We start from the raw sequence: 15,246 nt of genomic DNA, 5'->3' as shown, positions 1-15,246 counted from the left end.
TTAAGGGACAGTTCATGTACCCAAAAGTTGATCCTTTGCAACCGTATGACCCCTAGCAAGTTCCCTGCATGAGTCCCATTCATCAGAAAAAGGCTTGTGCATGGAACTTGCTGGGTGTTCTACGTTTGCCTCATAAACTGCACCACCCAGCACCAGTTACCTCTCTCCGCACCGCATTATGCAGATCGTGCAGGAGAGCAGCTTTGGTCATCCATGTTTTGCTAACTCTATTTTCACACACAGAAATAAATAAATGAGTCGAACAAGTCAAAGAACAGTTTTAAAAAAGGGGAACTTTATTTATTATTTATTAAAATGTTTGTGTAGGGGACTTTTTGTAACCTCCCATCACTCACAAAGAGCGTACAGTAACTAATACTCAGGACAGGAAAAACCTCCAGAGGGGAGGAAACCTGTAGGGAATCCATGGCTACTGTATGGCCCTTCCTCTGGGCATACTAAAGGAGGTTACCTCTATAATTTGGGCAAATGTTTCTGTGTATGTGCATGATTCCTAGGCCTGTGCCTTCATCCAACGTCTTGCTGTAGGTCCCAAAATGCTACTCCATGTCCTGGAAATAGTGCATCTAAGACAGGGGACAAAAAAAGATAGATTATTTACATGTTTATCATAGAAATGCACATGGAACTGCACTAAAGACCTTTTGGACACAACAATGTAACACTTACCAGTCACAGTCATGTGCATGACTTTGCATTCCCGTGTCCCTACACAGTGTCCAGCACCGGCCCCTCACTGATGAACAGGACCAGTGTTATTTCTGGGGCTATGCCTTCATCCAACGTCTTGCTGTAGGTCCGGAAATGCTACTCCATGTCCTGGAGATAGTGCATCTAAGATAAGAAAAACAAGATAAATTATTTACATGTTTATCATAGAAATACACATGGAACTGCACTAAAGACCTTTTGGACACAACAATGTAACACTTACCAGTCACAGTCATGTGTATGACTTTGCATTCCCGCGTCCCTACACAGTGTCCAGCACCGGCCCCTCACTGATGGAGAATGAACAGGAGCAGTGTTATTTCTGCTCAGTGCTGCTCTTTGGTGGACAATGGTTATGACATCACATGTGTGACACGCTGTTATCTCCTGGGAGTTCTATTTCAGTAGTGCTGCTCTCTGATTGGCTGAAAATCAAAAAAGCTTTCTAATACATTCTGTATGACTGTTATCTAAGGTTTTTGACAATTTTTATTAAAATGGCGCCACTCCCTGTGGGTGCGTTATATTTGTTTCTCCTAACCAGACATTCTGTATATGTAATACCATTTGGTGGCCCCAACAGCCTGGGCCCATAGGTTTCTTACATAGATCAATGCTACTCCGATAGGCTCAATGAGCAGCGCTGGCCGCCGGGACGTCTGACGAGTGACGTCCCTGACGTTGCGGTCTGGAGCGAAGGATGTCACTAGTCAGACGTCCCAGCAGCCATTGATTTAAAGTGGTCGTGGCTCCTGCTGCCAGTTCAAGATCAGACACCATGGCCCTAGATTGACATACTGCAACACCGATCCCCTGTGGCTGCCCACCTGTTGCTAAACTACAACTCTCAGCCTTCGGCTGTCAGGGCATGCTGGGAGCAGGGGCGGATCCAGAGTCGCGTCTCGGGAGGGGCGCTATTAGAGTATTTTGTGTTGGCGGACAGAAGATTACAGAACTTACAATATTATTAAATGAATCATACAGTCCTAACCTTGTTTAAGACTCTTATGCCGTGCTCATATGTCAGAATAATAATCAAATATACCAATTGCCACAGAATGGGAAAGTGCTAAGGCTCTATAGTGAGGAGAATACGCAGTGATATCAGTGACTACAGGTGACGTCTTATCATTGTGTATTCTCCTCACTATAGAGAAGACTTCACCTGTAATCACTGATATCATTGTGTATTCTCCTCACTATAGAGATCAGTGATTACAGGTGACGTCTTCTCTATAGTGAGGAGAATACACTATGATATCAGTGATTATAGGTGACGTCTTCTCTATAGTCTTTCCTTATCTAATTCAGATGGTAAATACCGCCAGGATTTGTTCCAGCTAAATCTTCTCTCTGCAGAACTTGATGCCCAGACGTCTCCTCACTATGCCAACGCATTCTGATCCTCTATATGAAAACAATAATTATTATAATACTGCCAAACACTGTATTCTTTGAATATAATACTGGCACACACCCTCCTAATATAATTCTGACATACTGTACCCCCTGAATATACAACACACTGTACCCTCTGAATATAATACCACCATACACTGTACCCTCTGAATATAATACTACCACACACTGTGCCCTCTAAATGTAATACTACCAAACACTGCACCCTCTGAATATAATACTATCACACGCTGCACCCTCTAAATATAATACTATCACACACTGTACCCACTGAATATAATACTAACACACACTGTGCCCTCTAAATCTAATACTACCACACAGTGCATTCTCTGAATATAACTTGCTGTGCTGTAACTAACCTCTGAGTAAAATACCGTAATGTATTGTGGCCCCTAAAAAACGTACCACCCCAGAAATTCCTCACAATATACACTATACTTCTGAAAGGCAAAACACTCTGTGCCTTCACATATAGTAATAATGCCCCATCTTGTGCCCCTACATATAATATGACCCGTCCTGTTCCCCCACATAATAATGCACTCTGTGCTGTCACATAGAATGCTCCTATCATGTGCCCCACACATTTAATGCCCCCTGTGCTGTGCCCTTCACATATAATGCCCCCATTCTTTGCCCCTCACATATAATGCATCCATCATGCGACCCTCATATATAAAGCCCCCATCATGCGTCCCGCACATATAATGCCCTTATCATGCGCCCCTCACATATAATGCCCCCTGTGCTGTGCCCTTCACATATAAAGCCCCATGTCCTGTCCACTCAGGGGGCATTATATGTGAGGGGCACAGCACAGGGGGCAATATATGTGAGGGGAACAGCACAGGGGGCAATATATGTGAGGGGAACAGCACAGGGGGCAATATATGTGAGGGGCACAGCACAGGGGGCATTATAAGTGTGGGGTACATAACAGGGGGCATTATATCATATAATGCCCCCCTGTGCTGTGCCCCACACATATAATGCCCCCTGTGCTGTGCCCCACACATATAATTTATATGTGTGGCACAGCACAGGGGGCATTATATGTGAGGGGCACAGCACAGGGGGCATTATATGTGAGGGGCACAGCACAGGGGGCATTATATGTGAGGGGCACAGCACAGGGGGGCATTATATCATATAATGCCCCCCTGTGCTGTGCCCCACACATATAATGCCCCCTCTGCTGTGTGCCCCACACATATAATTTATATGTGTGGCACGGCACAGGGGGCATTAGGTGAGAGGCACAGCACAGGGGGCATTATATGATATAATGCCCCCCTGTCCTGTGCCCCTCACATATAATTCCCCCTGTGCTGTGCCCCTCACATATAATGTCCCCTGTGTTGTGCCCCTCACATAATGCCCCCTGTGCTGTGCCATACATATAAATTATATGTGTGGGGCACACAGCACAGGAGGCATTATATGTGAAGGGCATAGGACAGGGGGCATTATGTGAGGGGCACAGCACAGGGGGCATTATATGTGAAGGGCACAGGACAGGGGGCATTATGTGAGGGGCACAGCACAGGGGGCATTATATGTGAAGGGCACAGGACAGGGGGCCCCCCTGTCATGTGCTCTTCACATATAATGCCCCCTGTGCTTTGCCCTGCAGACCAGGGACGTGCACAGACATTTTGAAGGGCAGGGGCTCAAGTAAAAAAGAGGGCACTTTTCATAATTTAAAAAACGTCTGCCAGACTTAATGGGCAGATGTGCTGCGGCCCAGGGACACAGTGGACTCCCGCCAGGCTTTCTCGACATTCTTAGCCCCCATAAAAGTTGGTGTTTTTGTAAAATCGAGTCAAGAACAGTTTCTATGAAGGTCTGCCATGTGTATATACACTTTGGCTGTGCTGTCAGTCTTATTTACAGAAAAGATATGACAGCTGCCCTATAATATACTGTATTATAGAGGAGATTTATCAAACCTGTGCAGAGAAAGAGCGGTGCAGTCGCCCATAGCAACCAATCAGATCATTTTGCGGAAGGATTTTCCTCTGCAAAGGTTTTAATAAATCTCCCCCTATATGCCCCCACCTGAGCTCTATATGACAGAACCCAGCACCCATCACCAATCACCCATCCCCAATCACCCAGCACCAATCACCCAGCACCCATCCCCAATCACCTAGCACCAATCACCCAGCACCCATCACCAATCACCCAGCACCAATCACCCAGCACCCATCACCCATCCCCAATAACCTAGCACCAATCACCCAGCACCCATCACCCATCCCCAATCACCCAGCACCAATCACCAATAACCCAGCACCCATCACCCATCCCCAATCATCTAGCACCAATCACCCATCACCCATCCCCAATCACCCATCACCCATCCCCAATCACCCAGCACCCATCACCCATCCCCAATCATACAGCACCAATCACCCAGCACCAATCACCCAGCACCAATCACCCAGCACCAATTACTCAGCACCCATTACCCAGCACCCAGCACCAATCACCCAGCACCAATCACCCAGCACCAATCACCCAGCACCAATCACCCAGCACCAATCACCACTGAAGAGATGGACACCACACTAATATATGCTTACAGTCTACAATATACTAGAGTTGGCAAAAAAAAATAATTATAAATATACAAAGATGGCGAGGCATAGCACAGCATACAGGATGGAGGCAGGGAAGCTCCGCCTCCATTGCGCACAAGACTGACTTCGCATACTAGCAATGTGGGGCAATACCTAGAAAATGGAAAGACCAATTTTTGTATACTGCACTGTAACCTAGTGTATTGGGTTTAGTGCGAGTAAACAGCCTGTCAGTTTCCCTTTAATTATATACCGTACCTCCCCTTAATTCCCTATATACTGTGCCACCATTCATCTATTAATTCCCTATATACTGTGCCACCATTAATGAACTATATACTGTGCCACCATTCATCTATTAATTCCCTATATACTGTGCCACCATTAATGAACTATATACTGTGCCACCATTCATCTATTAATTCCCTATATACTGTGCCACCATTCATCTATTAATTCCCTATATACTGTGCCACTATTAATTAACTATATACTGTGCCACCATTCATCTATTAATTCCCTATATACTGTGCCACTATTAATTAACTATATACTGTGCCACTATTAATGAACTATATACTGTGCCACCATTCATCTATTAATTCCCTATATACTGTGCCACCATTCATCTATCAATTCCCTATATACTGTGCCACCATTCATCTATTAATTCCCTATATACTTTGCCACTATTAATGAACTATATACTGTGCCACTATTAATGAACTATATACTGTGCCACCATTCATCTATTAATTCCCTATATACTGTGCCACCATTCATCTATTAATTCCCTATATACTGTGCCACAATTAATGAACTATATACTGTGCCACCATTCATCTATTAATTCCCTATATACTGTGCCACCATTAATGAACTATATACTGTGCCACTATTATTTAACTATACTGTGCCACCACTAAGGGTGCATTCACACGTGCGTATTTTCTGCTGCAGATCTGCTGCAGATTTGCTTTAGCAGATTTCTCTTCCCATTGTAAATGAGAAGCAAAATCTGCAGCAAAAATAGGCACACGTGAACGCACCCTAAGGATCTACACACAGTGCCAGCATACATAAAAAATATAATGTTCCAATATAATGAAATATATGCTGTGCTTCCATAAATTCCCTATATACTGTGCTTACATTCCTCTATTAATTCCCTAATAATGTGCTTCATACAATAAATACAAGCACATAACATAAAGGCACATACAGTACATAGGTAATATACACACATACAGTACATAGGTAATATACACACATACAGTACATAGGTAATATACACACATACAGTGCATAGGTCATATACACACATACAGTACATGGGTAATATACACACACAGTACATGGGTAATATACACACATACAGTACATGGGTAATATACACACATACAGTACATAGGTAATATACACACATACAGTGCATAGGTAATATACACACATACAGTACATAGGTAATATACACACATACAGTAAATAGGTAATATACACACATACAGTACATAGGTAATATACACACATACAGTACATAGGTAATATACACACATACAGTACATAGGTAATATACACACATACAGTACATAGGTAATATACACACATACAGTGCATAGGTAATATACACACATACAGTGCATAGGTAATATACACACATACAGTACATAGGTAATATACACACATACAGTGCATAGGTAATATACACACATACAGTGCATAGGTAATATACACACATACAGTACATAGGTAATATACACACATACAGTACATAGGTAATATACACACATACAGTGCATAGGTAATATACACACATACAGTGCATAGGTAATATACACACATACAGTATATAGGTAATATACACACATACAGTACATAGGTAATATACACACATACAGTACATAGGTAATATACACACATGCAGTACATAGGTAATATACACACATACAGTACATAGGTAATATACACACATACAGTACATAGGTAATATACACACATACAGTACATAGGTAATATACACACATACAGTACATAGGTAATATACACACATACATAGAGACACTGACACATACATACAACATGGAATATATACTAAAAGATATAGCCAATAGGCACATCATACATACAGGTACACACATACAATCACTCACAGATATACACACACATACATAGATTTACTTGCTCATATATATATATATATATATATATACAGGGGCGGACATATCGCTTGTGCAGCCGGTTCAGCTGCACAGGGGCCCAGCGTGGGAGGGGGCCTGCCCTCACACGCTGGGCCGGTCCTACCATCAGACCCAGTGCACAGGGCCACCATCAGGGGGTAAACCCATACACTTGTATGGGGCCCGGAGCTTCAGGGAGGCCCGGACGTCCCTGTACTTTTTTTTTTCCGGCTAGTCAGTGAGTGACTGCGACTGTCACTCACTGACTCCTGGCTGGGTACCCGTCAGAACTATGACCGGGCCTCATAGTCTGGGGGGCCCGCAGGACTATGAGGCCCACTCTTTCTAGGGCGCGGGCCCCTTAAGAAGTACGGCAGGGCCGGACAGGCCAGGGGCTGATGGGAGTCGACGTGCCCCGCGCAGGCACGCAAGTCTACTCCAGTCACCTGACCTGTCCCGGCGCGATCTCCAGTCCAGCAGCCTCCCGACGGATCCTCCCCGTGCAGTGACACTCTGACAGGAGCAGCAGCTGCACCGAACCCCGGCAGGGTAAGTGAACAGGTGTGTGTGTGTGTGGGGGTGGGGATGGGGGGTGGGGGGGGTTGGTTGGGGGCTATGTTGTTTGCAGACTACAATGGTGATGAGAGGTGCAGGGGAACTGGTGCTTGTGGTGTTATAGGGGTGATGAGAGGGGGGGGGGTGTTATGGGGGTAATGAGAGGTGCAGGGGGTGTTATGGGGGGATGAGAGGTGCAGGAGGGTGTTATGGGGGGATGAAAGGTGCATGGGGAGGTTATGGGGGTGATGAGAGGTGCAGGGGGTTATGGGGGTAATGAGAGGTGCAGGGGGTGTTATGGGGGTAATGAGAGGTGCAGGGGGGTGTTATGGGGGGGATGAGAGGTGCATGGGGTGTTATGGGGGGATGAAAGGTGCATGGGGAGGTTATGGGGGTGATGAGAGGTGCAGGGGGGTTATGGGGGTGATGAGAGATGCAGGGGGGTTATGGGGGTGATGAGAGATGCAGGGGGGTTATGGGAGTGATGAGAGATGCAGGGGGTGTTATGGGAGTGATGAGAGATGCAGGGGGTGTTATGGGAGTGATGAGAGATGCAGGGGGTGTTATGGGGGTGATGAGGGGGGGGGGGTGTTATGGGGTGATGAGAGGTGCAGGGGGGGTTATGGGGGTGATGAGAGATGCAGGGGGCATTATAATAGTGATGAGGAGAGGTGCAGGGGTTATAGTAGTGATGAGGAGAGGTGTGGGGGTTATAGTAGTGATGAGGAGAGGTGCGGGGGTTATAGTAGTGATGAGGAGAGGTGCGGGGGTTATAGTAGTGATGAGGAGAGGTGCGGGGGTTATAGTAGTGATGAGGAGAGGTGTGGGGGTTATAGTAGTGATGAGGAGAGGTGTGGGGGTTATAGTAGTGATGAGGAGAGGTGTGGGGGTTATAGTAGTGATGAGGAGAGGTGCGGGGGTTATAGTAGTGATGAGGAGAGGTGCGGGGCTTATAGTAGTGATGAGGAGAGGTGCGGGGGTTATAGTAGTGATGAGGAGAGGTGCGGGGGTTATAGTAGTGATGAGGAGAGGTGTGGGGGTTATAGTAGTGATGAGGAGAGGTGCGGGGGTTATAGTAGTGATGAGGAGAGGTGCGGGGGTTATAGTAGTGATGAGGAGAGGTGCAGGGGTTATAGTAGTGATGAGGAGAGGTGTGGGGGGGTTAGAGTAGTGATGAGGAGAGGTGTGGGGGGGGTTATAGTAGTGATGAGGAGAGGTGCGGGGGTGGTTATAGTAGTGTTGAGGAGAGGTTTGGCAGGGGTTATGGGGGTGATGAGGAATGATGAGGACACAGAGGATAAGAGGTATTATATTTAGTGGGTATAGTGTGTGGCAGGATTATATTTAGTGGGTACAGTGTATAGCAGTATTATATTCAGGGTACAGTGTGTGGCAGGATTATATTTAGTGGGTACAGTGTATAGCAGTATTATACTCAGGTTACAGTGTATAGCATTATTATATTCAGGGTACGGTGTGTGGCAGGATTATATTTAGTGGGCACAGTGTGTAGCAGTATTATATTCAGGGTACAGTGTATAGCAGTATTATATTCAGGGTACAGTGTGTGGCAGTATTATATTTAGTGGGTACAATGTGTGGCAGTATTATATTCGGAGTACAGTGTGTGGCAGTATTATATTCAGGTTACAGTGTGTAGCAGGATTATATTTAGTGGATACAGTGTATAGCAGTATTATATTTAGTAGGTACAGTGTACAGCAGTATTGTATTCAGGTTACAGTGTCTGGCAATATTATATTTAGGGTACAGTGTGGGGCAGTATTTTATTTAGGGTACAGTGTGTCAGTATTTTATTTAGGGTACTGTGTGGGGCAGTATTATATTTAGTGGGTACAGTGAATAGCAGTATTATATTTAGTGGGTACAGTGTATGGCAGTATGCTATTCATGGTACAGTGTGTGGCAGTATTATATTCAGGGTACAGTGTGTGGCAGGATTATATTCAGGGTACAGTGTGTGGCAGTATTATATTTAGTGGGTACAGTGTATAGCAGTATTATATTCAGGGTACAGTGTGGGGCAGTATTTTATTTAGGTTACACTTTCTGGCAAGGTTATAATGATTACTGTCTTCATGCAGAGGATGAGGATCTGCTGACAGTGAGGAGCCAATGATGTCTGCATGTCAGACTCTGCAGAGAAGATGGAGCTGGGGGAAGACCTGGTCTCTGGACGAGATGAAGAAGAAAAGAAGACGTCACTCAGGTCACTGACATCATTGTGTGTTCTTATGACTGTCCCATCAGAGCTGTAGTCACTTGTAAGTTCTGCAGTGATGATGGGTAAAACTGTGTCCAATCTGTGTCTCTTCAGCTGTTACAAAACTACAACTCCCATTGCCTGAGGCTCTCCAGACATGATGGGAGTTTTAGCTTTCCAACAGCTGGAGAACCACTTCAACCGAGGTGATCGGTGGGGGTCTCAGGCCTTGAGTTGTGTAAGGGGCCCCGAAATTTCTGATGGCAGCCCTGCCAGTGCACATATGACAGGGAAACCAGTCTTGCCCAGTCACTAAACTGCTACTTACATCTGCCCATGGGGACTTCCTGGCTGAGGTGCGTGCAGTGAGTGACGTCATCGCAAGCACCTGGACGCTGACGTCCAGCGCAGAGCGTGCGATGATGTCACTTATAGCTCGCACCTCTGCCAGGAAGTCCCCATGGGCAAATGTAAGTAGTGCAGGCCAGGTAAGAGTGTGTGGGTGAGTGAGTGAGAGTGTGTGTGTGTTTGTTTGTTGGGGTTATGCTACGCTACCTTATGTGGGGAATCTATGCTACCTAATGTGGGGAATATATGCTATGCTACCTAATGTGGGGAATCTATGCTACCTAATGTGGGGAATATATGCTATGCTACCTAATGTGGGGAATCTATGCTACCTAATGTGGGGAATCTATGCTACCTAATGCGGGGAATATATGCTATGCTACCTAATGTGGGGAATCTTTGCTACACTACCTAATGTGGGGAATATATGCTACGCTACCTAATGTGGGGAATCTATGCCATGCTACCTAATGTGGGGAATATATGCTATGCTACGCTACCTAATGTGGGGCTACGCTACCTAATGTAGGGAATCTATGCTACGCTACCTAATGTGGGGAATATATGCTGCGCTACCTAATGTGGGGAATATATGCTACGCTACCTAATGTGGGGAAATTATGCTACGTTACCTAATGTGGGGAAACTATGCAATGCTACCTAATGTGGGGAATATATTCTACATAATGTGGGGAAACTATGCTACCTAATGTGGGGAATCTATGCTACCTAATGTGGGGGAACTGCTGCCTATCTAATGCAGATTAATGTGAGTTGCAGTGCAATTTTATGGCATATTACTTTTTTTTTTTTTGGGGGGGGGGGGGCCCAGGCACATTCTTTGCACAGGGGCCCTCTGTTGTCTGTGTCCGCCCCTGTATATATATATATATATACACACACACACATATATACATACATACACATACACAGACAGATTCACTTGCTCACATATATATATACACACACATACATACACACATATATACACACACACATATATTCATACACACATATATACATGCACACACATACATACACATATACACACACATACATGCATACATACACACACATACACACATATATACATACACACATACATATATACATACACATATACACACATACATACATACATACACACACACATATATACATACATACACACACATACACACATATATACATACACACATACATATATACATACATATACATACACACACACATATACACACATACATACATACATACATACACACATACACACATATATACATACACACATACATACACACATATACACATACATACACACATATATACATACATACACATACATACATATACACATTAGTGTTGCTCGCGAATATTCGCAATTCAAATTTTATTCGCGGATATCACATATTCGCGAATTCGCGAATATTCGCGAATATAGCGCTATATATTCGTAATTATGAATATTCATTTTTTTTTTTTTGTTTTTTCACAGTACACATCACAGTGATCATCCCTCTCTGCTTCCAGCTTGTGTGGTGTAAAGAAGGCTCTAATACTACTGTGTGAGACTGGCGTGCGAATTTTCGCATATGCGAAAATATGCATATGCTAATTTTCGCATATACGAATTTTCGCTTATGCTAATTTTTGTATATGCAAATTTTCGCATATGTTAATTTTCGCGCACACGAATATTCGCATATGCGAAAATAAAACGAGAATATTACGAATATGCGAATATTCGCAAATATTACGAATATTCGTCCATATATTCGCGAATATTCGCGAATTCGAATATGGCCTATGCCGCTCAACACTAATACACATACATACACACATAGATTCACTTGCTCACATATATACATACACACACACTGACATACAATCACTCACATATATACATATACACACACACTGACATACAATCACTCACATATATACATACACACACACACTGACATACAATCACTCACATATATACATATACACACACTGACATACAATCACTCACATATATACATACACACTGACATACAATCACTCACATATATACATATACACACACTGACATACAATCACTCACATATATACATATACAAACACTGACATACAATCACTCACATATATACATACACACACTGACATACAATCACTCACATATATACATACACACACACACTGACATACAATCACTCACATATATACATACACACACTGACATACAATCACTCACATATATACATACACACACTGACATACAATCACTCACATATACACATATACACACACTGACATACAATCACTCACATATATACATATACACACTGACATACAATCACTCACATATATACATATACACACTGACATACAATCACTCACATATATACATACACACACTGACATACAATCACTCACATATATACATACACACAGACTGACATACAATCACTCACATATATACATATACACACACTGACATACAATCACTCACATATATACATATACACACACTGACATACAATCACTCACATATATACATACACACACACTGACATACAATCACTCACATATATACATACACACTGACATACAATCACTCACATATATACATATACACACTGACATACAATCACTCACATATATACATATACACACACTGACATACAATCACTCACATATATACATACACGCACACTGACATACAATCACTCACATATATACATACACACACACTGACATACAATCACTCACATATATACATACACACACTGGCATACAATCACTCACATATATACATACACACACACTGACATACAATCACTCACATATATACATACACACACACACTGACATACAATCACTCACATATATACATACACACACTGACATACAATCACTCACATATATACATACACACACACTGACATACAATCACTCACATATATACATACACACACACACTGACATACAATCACTCACATATATACATACACACACTGACATACAATCACTCACATATATACATATACACACACTGACATACAATCACTCACATATATACATATACACACACTGACATACAATCACTCACATATATACATATACACACACTGACATACAATCACTCACATATATACATATACACACACTGACATACAATCACTCACATATATACATATCCACACACTGACATACAATCACTCACATATATACATACACACACACTGACATACAATCACTCACATATATACATATACACACACTGACATACAATCATTAACATATATACATACACACTGACATACAATCACTCACATATATACATACACACACTGACATACAATCACTCACATATATACATACACACACTGACATACAATCACTCACATATATATACACACACACACACACTGACATACAATCACTCACATATATATACATACACACACTGACATACAATCACTCACATATATACATACACACACTGACATACAATCACTCACATATATATACATACACACACTGACATACAATCACTCACATATATACATACACACACTGACATACAATCACTCACATATATACATACACACACTGACATACAATCACTCACATATATATATACACACACACTGACATACAATCACTCACATATATACATACACACACTGACATACAATCACTCACATATATACATATACACACACTGACATACAATCACTCACATATATACATATACACACACTGACATACAATGACTCACATATATACATACACACACTGACATACAATCACTCACATATATACATACACACACACTGACATACAATCACTCACATATATACATACACACACTGACATACAATCACTCACATATATACATACACACACTGACATACAATCACTCACATATATACATACACACACTGACATACAATCACTCACATATATACATACACACACTGACATACAATCACTCACATATATACATACACACACTGACATACAATCACTCACATATATACATACACACACTGACATACAATCACTCACATATATACACACACACACACACTGACATACAATCACTCACATATATACATATACACACACACTGACATACAATCACTCACATATATACATACACACACACTGACATACAATCACTCACATATATACATATACACACTGACATACAATCACTCACATATATACATATACACACTGACATACAATCACTCACATATATACATATACACACACACTGACATACAATCACTCACATATATACATACACACACTGACATACAATCACTCACATATATATATACACACACTGACATACAATCACTCACATATATACATATACACACACACTGACATACAATCACTCACATATATACATACACACACTGACATACAATCACTCACATATATATATACACACACTGACATACAATCACTCACATATATACATACACACACACTGACATACAATCACTCACATATATATATATATACACACACTGACATACAATCACTCACATATATTTACAGTTACTTACAGTAAGGGCTGCTTAGACTGGTTTGTGGCCGGACATGTTGTGGGCGGGGCCTCCCTCTGCCTCCTCTGCTCCTGTCTCCTCCGTGTGGAGAGAAGCAAAGAAATGGCAGATAATGACAGGGTGAGTGGCGCCCCCTTGCTGCAGGGAGGGCACAGCACCCTCCATTAAACCACATACAAATCTCCAGCAATGGATCCTTTTTACTTCACTTGTCAGCCTGAGTCTGCACCTCCTTTTGTGAGGGCACTAGAGGGGCAGGTGAGGAAAAGGGCAGGGGCTCCAGCCCCCTTTCACTCCTATGTGTGCACGTCCCTGCTGCAGACCCTCATTAAATATTCCCTTTTCTCTGACCCCCCTCCTCCTAACAGTGGAGCATATCCTGCTTCCATAATCCCCTGAACCCTGAGCATACCCTTACTTACAGTATGCAGGCCGCAGGGACGGGTCCTCCAGGCGCCGGCGCGATGATGTGATGTCATTGCGACGGCCTTTAGTGGATCTCGTCCCCGCAGCTCACACGCTGTGTACTCACAGCGTGTGTGTAAGGTTAGTGCAGTGTTTCCCAACCTTTTTCGAGTCGGGGCACACCTCGGAAAAAATTTTTTTCGCGGGGCACCGCTACCGAGGTTGACGAGCAA

The 15,246-nt window shown here is 42.7% G+C and overlaps 1 long non-coding RNA gene across 1 annotated transcript; it reads right to left on the bottom strand.

Moving 5' to 3' along the window:
- Nucleotides 1–275: 275 nt before the first annotated feature.
- LOC130366789 (uncharacterized) lies at nt 276–14,939 on the bottom strand. Its single transcript, XR_008891925.1, has 5 exons — nt 14,609–14,939; nt 2,055–2,139; nt 956–1,022; nt 691–855; nt 276–587 (listed from the first exon to the last, which is right to left on the bottom strand). It is a non-coding gene; the product is annotated as an uncharacterized LOC130366789 (long non-coding RNA).
- Between the last annotated feature and the right edge of the window lie 307 nt (nt 14,940–15,246).

The sequence above is a fragment of the Hyla sarda genome, chromosome 4 (genome assembly GCF_029499605.1).
Source record: "Hyla sarda isolate aHylSar1 chromosome 4, aHylSar1.hap1, whole genome shotgun sequence".
Lineage (NCBI taxonomy): Eukaryota > Metazoa > Chordata > Amphibia > Anura > Hylidae > Hyla > Hyla sarda.
Note: the sequence above shows the minus strand (reverse complement) of the source record. Positions and strands in the feature narration are given on the sequence as shown.